The sequence below is a fragment of the Macaca mulatta genome, chromosome 10 (genome assembly GCF_049350105.2).
Source record: "Macaca mulatta isolate MMU2019108-1 chromosome 10, T2T-MMU8v2.0, whole genome shotgun sequence".
In the NCBI taxonomy this organism is placed as follows: Eukaryota; Metazoa; Chordata; class Mammalia; order Primates; family Cercopithecidae; genus Macaca; species Macaca mulatta.
This window is the reverse complement of record NC_133415.1, coordinates 79,997,180-80,009,420: the sequence shown is the minus strand read 5'-3', so window position 1 is coordinate 80,009,420 and position 12,241 is coordinate 79,997,180.

Genomic DNA, 12,241 nt, shown 5'->3' with positions numbered 1-12,241 from the left:
AGGCTGCTAAGAGATCCTCTGGGGATCTCAGTCTGCTCAGAGATTTAGGTGCCTGCTATGATTTGAATACCTCCTTCAAAACTCATGTTGAAACTTAATCCTCTGCTGGGCATGGTGGCTCACGCCTGTAATCCCAGCACTTTGGGAGGCTGAGGTGGGTGAATCACGAGGTCAAGAGATTGAGGCCATCCTGGCCAACATGGTGAAACCCCGTTTCTACTAAAAATACAAAAATTAGCTGGGCATGGTGGTGTGCTCCTTTAGTCTCAGCTACTTGGGAGGTTGAGGCAGGAGAATCGCTTGAACCCCACAGGTGGAGGTTGCAGTGAGCCGAGATCGCGCCACTGCACTCCAACCTGGCAACAGAGCAAGACTCTGTCTCAAAAAAAAAAAAAAAAAAAAAAGGAAAGAAACTTAATCCTCAAAGTGGCAGTATTAAGAGGTGGGACCTCTAGGATTAGGTCATGAGGGATCTGCTCTCATGAATGGATTAATCCATTTAAGGATTAATGGCTTAATGGATTAATGAGTAATCATGGGAGTGGAACTGGTGGCTTTACAAGAAGAGGAAGGGAGACCGGAAAAAGCGCATTCAACGCCCCCAACCATGTAATGCCTTGTGCCACCTTGAGATTCTGCAGAGTCCCACCAGCAAGAAGGCCCTCACCATATGAATCCCCTCGACTTTGGATTCTCAGCCTCCATAACTGTAAAAAATAAATTTATCTCCCTTATAAATGACCCACTTCCAAGTATTCTAAGTAACAGAAAACAGACTTAAGCCTGTAACATTAGGCCAAGCCCCCAAAAGCTCCTAGTCTCATAGCCTGTGTGAGTTCAGTGCAGGCTTGGGAATTGGAGAAGCCTTCAGGAAATGATAAAATCAAGCTAGGCCCGGGAGCGTAGGTGGAGTTTGGGTAGGCAGGGGACAGAAGAACAGTGTGGGCTAGCTTAGGGTAGTGCTGCTTCGATGAGTTACGAGGCACAGGCACCTCGAACAGAGTGTCTGAAGGGCTGCACCCAGCAGTGACACCATCACCTCTCTCCTGTCCTGACTGGGCTGGGTTCTGGGGGAGAGGTCCCAGCACTACCCACCTCTTCTTGTTCTCCCAATATCTGTCATCAGCTCCAGTTTGCATTTCAGTTATTTTTAGATTGTTTTTTCCTTAGCAGTGAAGCAAGCCTGTGGAGGGAAACATATTCCTTCTAAAGCAAGCCTGCAGTTTTTCTGGACAGGCAAGAGTGAGGCCGCCCTGCCTGAACAAAGAGAGATCTGACAGCTGCTAAGGTGCTCTGGGACTCAGTGGGTCCACCCCTGTCTTCAGTCTCGGACCTGGCCACACCCAGACCATTTCAAGCCTAAGACAATGACACATCTTGCTGGGTTTTGAAATCTGCCAGAGGAGCTTCCTAACCTCCTTGGCTGTCCCCATTACAGCTGCCTCCACTCCCAAGACCCTGCGCTCAGTGTTTTTGGCAGGGAAGTTCTTCCTTAAGTCCAAACTGTGGCTCCAAAGATTTTGTTACTGAGGGAGAGAGGGAGAGGCTGCCACTGTTGTGCAGTGCCCAAATTGGACTGGGTGGCTTGCTTGGGATGAGTCTGGGAGAAACTGTCACAGGGGTCATGGGAATGATGACAGCTGCAACACAGGGTGGCTCAGAGGCTTCTCAACACCTGGTAGGTAGGATGATAGGTATAGGCAGGCAGCTGGCTGCAGAGGCCTCTATACTCACCCCATATTCTGCCCTGCCTGGGGTCTGGGCTTTCCTGAGCCTCAAGGTCTCTGCCCTTTCTTTAGAGAAGAGCTGGGTCCCAACTCACAGGGCTTCCTCTAAACCCTCCTTGACCTCTTCCAAAGTCCTCTCTGGGTCACTCAAAGGAAGGTCCTCACTGGGGACGACAAGCTGTCTCAGGGTTTGGCTTCTCAGTCTTCTCCCAGACCAGGACTGTTGTCCCAGGATATGTGGGGTTGGGCTGGGCTGAGTACCCCTGTCTCTTCCCATAACTTTGTTCAGGTTGTGGACTCCTTTAGCAAGCTGGTGAAGTCCATGGAACTCTTCAGAATAATGCTCTTAAATGCATAAGGTAAAATACACCGGATAACAAAGGAAACCAATTACACTAAAATGCAGATATTAACATATTTTAATATTTATAAGATCCAGCAATCCCACTACTGGGTATATATCCAAAGGAAATGAAATCAGTGTTGAAGAGATAGTTGCACTTCCATGTTTATTGCAGTACTACTCACAATATCCAAGCTATGGAACCAATGTAAGTGTCCATCGACGAATGAATGGATAAAAGAAATGTGGTTTATATACAAAATGCAATATTATTCAGTCATAAAAAGAAGGAAATTCTGTCATTTGTGACAACATGCATGAACCTGGAGGACATTATGCTAAGCAAAATGAACCAGACACAGAAAGACAAATACCACATGATCTCACTAATGTGGAATTTTTGAAAAAGTTGATATCATGAAAGCAGAGAGTAGAACAGTGGTTACCAGAGACCTGAGAAAGGAGGAGAGACGGGAGGATGGGGAGAGGTTGGTCAATGGGTGTACAGTGACAGTTAGAATGGAGGAATAAGTTCTGGTGTTTTATTGCATTTTGGGGTGATGATGGTTAACAGTAAGGTATTGTATGTTACTAAATAGCTAGAAGAGAGGTTTCTGAGTATTCTCACCACAGAGAAATGATAAACACCTGAGGTGATGAATATGCTAAATATCCTGATTGGGTCATATATTGAAACATCAAATTGTATCCCATAAATATGAGTAATCACAAGATGTCATGAGGTGGTGTATTTGTTAATTAGCTACATTTAACCATTCCACAATATATATACTTCAAAACATCATGTTGCACGTGATAAATACATATGAAGTCATCTGTCAATTAAAAAAAACAAATTTAACCTACCTAGGCAACATAGTGAGACCCTGTCTCTACAAAAAATAAAAAAAATTAGCTGGGTGTGGCCAAGCGTGGTGGCTCACGCCTGTAATCATAAGACTTTGGGAGGCCGAGGTGGGTGGATCACCTGAGGTTGGGAGTTCAAGACTAGCCTGACTAACATGGAGAAACCCTGCCTCTACTAAAAACACAAAATTAGCTGGGCGTGGTGGTGCATGCCTGTAATCCCAGCTACTCAGAGGCTGAGGCAGGAGACCTGCTTGAACCTGGGAGGCAGATGTTATGGTGAGCCGAGATCGTGCCATTGCACTCCAGCCTGGGCAATAAGAGTGAAACTCCATTCCCCTAAGAAAAAAGAAAAAAAAATTAGGTGGGAGAGGTGGCATGTGCCTGTACTCCCAGCTGCTTGGGAGGCTGAGGCAGGAGAAGTGCCTGAGCCTGGGAGATTGAGGCTGCAGTGAGCCATGCTCACTCAATGCACTCCAGCTTGGGAGACAGAAAGACTGTCTTAAAAAAATATTTTTTTAAAAAGTGATATATACTAATGTATTTTTTAACACATTAAAAAAGAAAATCTAGCAGATCTTTTTAACACATTAAAGAAGAAAATCTAGCAGTGGATCTGCTATGGTTTAAATGTGCCCCCCATAATCATGTGTTGGAAATTTCATCTCCATTGCAATATTGTTGAAAGGTGGGATCTTTATGAAGGTGGGACCTTAGGCAAAAACCTCATGAATGGATTAATGCCATTATATCATAGAGTGGGTTGTTACAAAAGTGAGTTTAGGCCAGGTGCAGTGGCTCATGCCTGTAATCCCGGCACTTTGGGAAGTCGAGGCAGGCAGATGATTTAAGATCAGAAGTTCAAGACCAGCCTGGCCAACATGGTGAAACTCTGTCTTTACTAAAAATACAAACATTAGCTGGGCATGGTGGCGGGCATCTGTAATCCCAGCTACTTGGGAGGCTGTGGCAGGAGAATCACTTGAGCCTGGGAGGCAGGGGTTGCAGTGAGCCAAGATGGCGCCACTGCACTTCAGCCTGGGCGATAGAGCAAGACTCCCGTCTCAAAAAAAAAAAAAAAAAAAGTGAGTTTGGCCCCTCTTGCTTTCTTGCCCCCTCTTGCCTTTCTGCCTTTTGCCACAAGATGACACAGCATGAAGCCCTCGCCAGACACTGGTGCCATGCTCTTGAACTTTGTGGTCTACAGGACTGTGAGCCAAATAAATTCTGTTCATGACAAATTACCCAGTCTCAGGCATTCTGTTATAGCAGCAGCAAACAGATTAAGACAGGATCTAATATCTATCATAATTTCATAATATCATAAATGATATTTTAAGATATCTGCAATATCTGTAATATGTTAGGGAAATAGCTGTGATTTTTGTTGGTGACAACGTTGCAGACACTGCTAAATACTACTGTCTTCTGTTACCTACATTCATAATGCAAGGAAATACCATATTTCAGTTAGAGGCAGTGAAAATAACGGGGACACTTTTTTTTCTCACCCAAGTTTATTGACATCAGGATAAGAATTCTGCCTTTGGGCCTGACGCAGTGCCTCATGCCTGTAATCCCAGCACTTTAGGAGGCCGAGGCGGGCAGATCACTTGAGGTCAGGAGTTTGAGACCAGCCTGGCCAACATGGTGAAACCACGTTTCTACTAAAAATACAAAAATTAGCCAGGTGTGGTGATGGACGCCTGTAATCCCAGCTACTCGGGAGGCTGAGGCAGGAGAATCGCTTTAACCTGGGAGGCAGAGGCTGCAGTGAGCCGAGATCATGCCACTGCCCTCCAGCCTGGGCAACAGAGTGAGACTCTGTCTCAGAAAACAAAAACAAAAACAAAAACAAAAAAACCAGAATTCTGCCTTTGACCTTCTCTTACCTTTATTGTCTTTTGGGGCTAGATTGAGTACCTGGTGGGGCTGGAGGGGGCACCAGGCTTGGATTTCTTATTTGTAAAATATACTTATTTTATTTTTACTTAAAAAAATGTTTTTTTTTAAATTTTTTTGAGACAGAGTCTTGCTCTGTCACCCAGCCAATATACTCATTTTAAATTAAACAAGAAGTAATTGGTGTTTGTAAGAAATTCAGGCAATATAGATAAAGACAGCTCTCATTTATCCCCTAAACCCTCTTCCCTCTTCAGTGGTAGTCCCTGTTAATCTGTGTGCTATATATAGTTTCAAATTACAAATATAATATTTGAAAATATTTGCCTTGGAAAAAATCAGATTTTTTTTCTTTTTTTTGAGACGGAGTCTCGCTCTGTTGCCCAGGCTGGAGTGCAGTGGCACTATCTCGGCTCACTGCAAGCTCTGCCTCCTGGGTTCACGCCATTCTCCTGCCTCAGCCTCCTGAGTAGCTGGGACTACAGGCACCCGCCACCACGGCTGGCTAATTTTTTTGTATTTTTGGTAGAGACGGGGTTTTACTGTGCTGACCAGGATGGTCTCGATCTCCTGACCTTGTGATCCGCCCGCTGTAGCCTCCTAAAGTGCTGGGATTACAGGCATGAGCCACCGCGCCTGGCCTACTTTTTTCTAAATTAAAAAAAATACCAGATCTTTGGCTGGTATGTGTGTAGTCTTTTCTCAAATGCAAATAGGAGCATACTGTACATGCTCTCTTGAAACTTGCTCTTTTCCTGTACAATGTGACAGGGAGGTCTTTCCATGTTAGCGCGTATGGACTTGCCTTCTTTTTTACTGCTGCTTAGTATGTTGCGTAAGTGCTGGGTCAAAGGGGGAACCACATTTTGAATTTTACTCAATAGAATTCAGCAGCCTCTCCCATGCCCAGGATGTGGGCCAGGCATCAGTCACCCAAGCTAGAATTTAAGGCACTAATTTCCCTCTACTCCACTCTTTTTGCCCAACCTATCAGCAAGCCTCCCGAGTATCTGCTAGCATTGGCTCCAGTTCTCCAACCCCACTGTCACTTCCTTCATTCATCATCTATTTCTCCTGTCGGGATGAATGCATTAGCTTACCCCTCCCACCTCTCATCCCTAGTCTTCGTTGTCCGATCTGCTGTGTGGCCCATGTTATTCTGTAGTCAGGTTTATCTTTCTTGATCTCGAATCCAATCATGTCCTCCCTGATCTTAACTCTTCCATGGCTTCCCATTACCTTAGGATCATTTCCAAGTCTTTCACCTTGGCCTATTCCCATCATTCCAGCTGTGCCAACCTCCCTGGCAGCATCATTCCTCTCGGGGATCTCACTGCACACCCTAGATGTCAGCGATGCAGACAGTCAGGACCCTTAGCATGTCATGCTGCCTGCACTCCATGCCTTGCTCAGTTTCTCTGACTGTAATGCAGTTTCTACTTCCTTCTCTCTTTTCTCCTCCCTTTCACCTGGTGAACACCCAGCCATCTTTTGGGGGCTCCTCTTACCAGTCACTCATTCTGGAAATTCTTTTATATCCCCTAAAAGACAAGTGAGCATTTTCCTTTGCACTCCTGCTGACGTTGTTCAGGCCTTTGGCATAGTTTTGTCACAATTTACTGCCCAATTTGTTTCCCTGCCCTTCTCCCTTCTAGGCTGTGAACTTTTGAGGAGGCTGAATGAACAGTGATGACATGCCATCTACAGGGAATGGATATGCAAAAAGTACACACATCACAAGTGTGCAGCTTCCTAGCACTCTGTAAACTGAACCTACTAATGTCACCAGCACCCAGATCGACAGAATATTACTAGCACCCCAGAAGTCCCCATGTGTCCACACCCACCAAAATCCACTTTCTCTTCCTTAAAGAAAATGGTCCACGATATCCTTGTTGAGTTTTAGTTGTTTGTTTTGAAACAGGGTCTTGCTCTGTTGCCCAGGCTGGAGTGCAGTGGGGCTCACTGCAGCCTCAACCTCCTGAACTCAAGTGATCCTCCCACCTCAGCCTCTTGAGTAACTGGGACCACAGGTGCATGTTACCATGCCCGGCTATTAAACACTTTTTTTTTTTTTTTTTTGTAGAGACAGGGGTCTTCCTATGTTGCTTAGGCTGGTCTCGAACTCCTGGCTTCAAGCGATCCTCCTGCCTTGGCCTCCCAAAGTGCTGGGATTACAGGCATGAGCCACTGTGCCTGACCTAAGTTGTTTTTGCTTTCTGGTTTTAGTTCTTTTGCTTTCAGTTTTTCTTGTGTTTGTATTTTGTATAAATGGATTCAAACAGTATGTTCTCTTTTGTGTCTAGTTTCTTTGGCTCAGCATCATATTTGTGAAGTTTATCAAAATTATATGTGTAGTTATAGTTTGTTCATTCTAGCAGCTGTGTATTATTCCATTGAGTGTGTATACCACAATTTATGTATCCATTCTACTGTTGTCGAGTGTTTCCAAGACAAACTGGCAAATGAAAATGTTGCAGAATGCATTTAGAATACATAAACATATACATGCAAAACAATCCCAAGCATGTCTGTAAATGCATTGAGAAGTGGTTGCCTGGGAGGAACTGGAGATTGGGGAGGAAACAGCTAAAGGGACTGTAAACTTATCCATAATGTTTTACATTTTCTACATGGAAACTATATTCCAGTATAACTTAGATAATTAAAAATCAAATGTAATTTTTTTACACAAACTCATGCTCTGTGCATTTGGGTCCTCAGGGCTATGTTGGTAGAAATATCAGTCAGTCAACCAAGCAAGCAATATTAAATGTATATTTATGGCCAGGCGCGGTGGCTCATGCTTGTAATTCCAGCACTTTGGGAGGCCCAGGCGGTCGAATCAGGAGGGTCAGGAGATCCAGACCGTCCCAGCTACTTGGGAGGCTGAGGCAGGAGAATGGCGTGAACCGGAGAGGCGGGGCTTACAGTGAGCCGGCGCGGCGGAGCTTACAGTGAGCCGGAGCTTGCCGAGATCACGCCGCTGCACTTGAGCCTGGGCGACAGCGAGACTCTGCCTCAAAAAAAAAAAAAAAAAAAAAAAAGAAAAAGAAAATAGTGTATGTATTTATTTACTTGTAAATTATTTTATTTCTTCATTGATGACTTAGAGGGACTATCTTCAAACCAGTACAAATCTTTCATACATAATACCTGGCCATTTTCTAACCAATTGAGTAATTTGTTGTACAATAAACTACTTCATGCCTTTCAGCAATAAATACATTAAATTTGAATAGTAAAGACATTACATAATGAATTAGGAAACAATTAAAATTTGCTTTAAATATTTCTTTGGGGGAGAGGACACCACACCTCTACTCAATGAAGAGAAACATTTTTACAGTCCAGAGGTCTTTTATTTTTTTTAACACCTATTATGCCATGAATTCACAGGAAGAGGTTCCAGCAGCTCAGGCTCCTTCCCAGTGGTTCTCACAAAGTGTACTTCTCTGGGTGGAGCAGGCTGGCGCTTTAGTTGAACCCAGGTACTTTTCTCTTTGACTTCTTTCTTTTTCTGATCATTTTCCTTCATGCGTTTCAGGAAGCCATCTCGGCTCTTAGAGTGCTTAATGTGCTCAATATGCACATTAATTCTCTTGGCAAGAATCTTGCCCTTGTTTGTTTACAACAATGCCAACAGCGTGTTGGGGAACATTGTAGACTCTTCCAGTTTTGCCATGGTAACACCTGTGGGGCATTCCATTTTGAACAGTTCCTATTCCCTTGATGTTTACAATATCACCTTTCTTATAGATTTGCATATATGTGGCCAAAGGAACAGTTCCATGTTTTCTTTTTCTTTTCTTTTTTTTTTTTTGAGACAGAGTCTCGCTCTGCCGCCCAGGCTGGAGTGCAGTGGCTCGATCTCTGATCACTGCAAGCTCCGCCTCCCGGGTTCACGCCATTCTCCTGCTTCAGCCTCCTGAGTGGCTGGGACTACAGGCGCCCGCCACCAAGCCCGGCAAATTTTTTGTATTTTTAGTAGAGACGGGGTTTCACCATGTTAGCCAGGATGGTCTTGATCTTCTGACCTTGTGATCCGCCCGCCTTGGCCTCCCAAAGTGCTGGGATTACAGGCGTGAGACACCGCGCCGGGCCCAACTCCATGGTTTCTTTCTTTCTTTTTTTTTTTTTTTGAGACGAAGTTTTGCTCTTGTTGCCCAGGCTGGAGTGCAGTGGCACGATCTCAGCTCACCACAACCTCTGCCTCCCAGGTTCAAGTGATTCTCCTGCCTCAGCCTCCTGAGTAGCTGGGATTACAGGCTTGTGCCACCACGCCCGGCTAATTTTGTATTTTTAGTAGAGACAGTGCTTCTCCATGTTGGTCAGGCAGGTCTTGAACTCCCGACCTCAGGTGATCTGCCCGCCTTGGCCTCCCAAAGGGCTGGGATTACAGGCGTGAGCCACCGCGCCCGGCCAACTCCATGGTTTCTAAAAGGCCTAGAGAACATATATCGGGTGCCTCTCCTCTTTCCCTTTGTGTTCGTCATCTTGGCGAATTATTGGAAGATGGCGGTTCCAGTCAAAAAATAAATGAGTATTTATTATTTGATCAAATATATCAGATCAAATAGATCACACTTACAAGCCATGTGGCCTTGAGCAAGCGACTTCACTTCTTTGATCCTTAGCTCCCTGTTGTCTTAGCTTGGGTCCTCGCCCCACCCCTCCTGCTGCCTGCCAGGAGAACCTGAGACAAAAACCTGTGAACAGGCAGTTTATTTAAGAATGTGATCTTAGGGAGCAGGAGGGAGGGACAGGGATATTGAATCAAGAAATGAGGGAGAGCCAATACAAGATGTGAGGCCAAGTTAGCCAGTGCTATCTATGGGTGTCTGGAGGCGGGAGCCATCACAGCCTTTCATGGAGCCTTCTGAAATGTCTCAGAACTCCCTGCTGGGGGACAAAGGCAGAAGCGTTATACACTGGTTCTCACCCCTGTTGGTCAAGGGACATCCCACAGCTTTTTTTTTTTTTTTTTTTTTTTTTTTTTTTGGAGACGGAGTCTCGCTCTGTCGCCCAGGCTGGAGTGCAGTGGCCGGATCTCACCTCACTGCAAGCTCTGCCTCTCGGGTCTACGCCATTCTCCTGCCTCAGCCTCCCGAGTAGCTGGGACTACAGGCGCCCGCCACCTCGCCCGGCTAGTTTTTTGTATTTTTTAGTAGAGACGGGGTTTCACTGTGTTAGCCAGGATGGTCTCCATCTCCTGACCTCGTGATCCGCCCGTCTCGGCCTCCCAAAGTGCTGGGATTACAGGTTTGAGCCACCGCGCCCGGCCATCCCACAGCTTCTTAGTTCTTCCCACATTGCTGGGCTGCTCGTGCATGAGGGCCACACACGTTCCCTTGGGTGTCCCACCCAGCTATAGTGGAGAAGCTCCAGGTCAGCTCAGCACTGGCTGGAGGAAGAGATCTGTCCAAGAGGTTTTTGAGGTGGTGTCCCAAGTGTGTCTAACACATTCATCTTTAACATGAGGAGGGTGTCTCCACTTCAAAGGGACACTGCAAGGATTGGGCTGAATTCCATACCTAGGTAACAAGGCACCCAGGGTTGGTGTTCTGAGGCTTTGGGAAGGATAGGGGGTGGAGGAGACCTGGCCGCCCTACTCCAGTGTGGGGCTAAAGGAGAGGGAAGCTGGAAAGGGAGCTGAGCTGGCAGAGGCTCAGCCATGTTGCTTCTCCAGGCCTGGGCAGAGGCCCAAGGAAGACAGTGGGAAGGACAGCAGGTTCCAGGACACAGGGAGGAAGAGGGCCTGGAGGGATTTCCCTGGGCTTGGAATGCGGGGATGAGGTTCCTAATAGGTGCCTGTGGCCTTGTTCCTGTGAGAGGAAGGAAACTGATGAGGCCACCGAATGGAGCAGAAAAGGTGCAATGAAAATCCCTACCGCCTCCTGCCCTGCAGGCTCTGCATAGTCACAGCAGTGACTATTTTGTATCACCCCTGCTCATCCACTGTGGTCCAGCCTTGATCCCTCTCAAGGTTATAAAATAATGCTTGCTTTTCAAGTATACTACAGGCTAGACTAGTAGACTAGGAGTTCTTTTTTTTTTTTTTTTTTTTTTTTTTGATGGAGTCTCGCTCTGTTACCCAGGCTGGAGTGCAGTGGCACGATCTCTGCTCACTGCAAGCTCTGCCTCCCGGGTTCACGCCATTCTCTTGCCTCAGCCTCCCGAGTAGCTGGGACTACAGGTACCCGCCACCACAGCTGGCTAATTTTTTTGTATGTTTGGTAGAGACGGGGTTTTACTGTGCTGACCAGGATGGTCTTGATCTCCTGACCTCGTGATCCGCCCACCTCGGCCTCCCAAAGTGCTGGGATTACAGGCGTGAGCCACTGCGTCCGGTCTAGGGGTTCTTAATTTAGGGTCCTGCAGATACAGTGTAAAGGGGTCAATAAAACATAGTTGAAAAAAATGGCATCTATATTTTGCTCTAAATTAAATTGAGCACTACCTTCAGTTATGGATTTAGGCAACAAACCACACAGCTGAGTCTTTGTCACCAGTAGAAGCCACAGATATTTTCACATCACAAGACAGTTATAGATATTTTGAAAGCTCATTTATACTTCAAGATTGCAGTAGCTATTAGGCCCTCTGCTAGATATCTTGGTATGTAGTGTATTAAGGAAGAAGCACATAAATAAAATCTTTTTTTTTTTTGAGACTGAGTTTTACTCTGTCATCCAGGCTGGAGCACAATGGCGCTATCTAGGATTTTCCTGCCTCAGTCTCCCGAGTAGCTGGGATTACAGGTGCCCGCTACCTTGCCCGCCTAATTTTTGTATTTTTAGTAGAGACGAGGTTTCACCATGTTGGTCAGGCTGGTCTTGAACTCCTAACCTCAGGTGATCCACCTGCCTTGGCCTCCCAAAGTGTTGGGATTACAGACGTGAGCCACCGCACCTGGCCTAAAGCATATATATTCTTATATTACACATTTAAAAATATTTTGATAACATTATTTCAATATAATTGGTTTCCTTTGTAATCTGATATATTTTATTTTATGCATTTAAAAATATTCTTAGAAGGAGTCTATAAGGTTAACAATACAAAAAGTGCAAGAATCCCTGCACTAGATCAGGAATGGCCAGTATTGACCTGCCTGTGCTTATGGCAGACATTATGAATCAATCATGGCAGCCTTTCTAGCAGATGCCAGATGCTCTTTAGGCATTTTCTACTAATTTGTCTGTGGAGACATATGAGGTCAAACTTAGTTGCCCTTCCTGGTCTATAATGAACCAATGCAGGACAAAACAAGGCAGGATAAAGATAAGATTAAGTGCTTCCTTGGCAAGCATAGCAAATTAGAGCAAACTTTGAGACTAAGTGTGCCAAAGGAGTTGGAACAAGAAACCCTTCAGAGTAAAGCAGACCCACAGTCAGGGAT